The sequence below is a fragment of the Buceros rhinoceros genome, unplaced genomic scaffold, assembly GCF_000710305.1.
Source record: "Buceros rhinoceros silvestris isolate BGI_N320 unplaced genomic scaffold, ASM71030v1 scaffold34074, whole genome shotgun sequence".
Taxonomy (NCBI): domain Eukaryota; kingdom Metazoa; phylum Chordata; class Aves; order Bucerotiformes; family Bucerotidae; genus Buceros; species Buceros rhinoceros.
The window spans coordinates 1-425 of record NW_010407068.1 but is presented as its reverse complement, the minus strand read 5'-3'; positions in this window follow the sequence as shown (position 1 = coordinate 425).

The following is a 425-nucleotide window of genomic DNA, read 5'->3' as shown; positions in this document are numbered from 1 at the left end:
CATCCGCTCCCCTGCTCGTGGCAGATGCTGCCTGGGTTCTTTTCCTCCCTCCCTGCGGCAGGAACATCCTCGGCTGTGGGATGCGGGCGGTTGCCAACCCCTCCACAGCGGAGGCTGCAGAACCTCCTGCCTTTGTGGGGGGAATGGAGCCCCGTGTCTCATGGGGGCTGGATTTGGGGCTGGGTGGGGGCTCCCCCCAGGGGGTGACAGGTAGAGACTGTGGGTCCCTCCTGCCACCCTTCGCCGTGGTGGCTGGTGGCGTCTGGTGCCGTTCAGAGCGTCCTGGCACAGAGCCCAGCCCCACGTGTGGCACCCCGGGGGTGCCGAGCGCAGCATCGGGGTGATGCTGTGGATCCTGGGGAGACGGTGCTGCTAATTAGCAGGTAATTATCCACCGCCCCGTGGGGCACTGGCCCTGGTAGGGC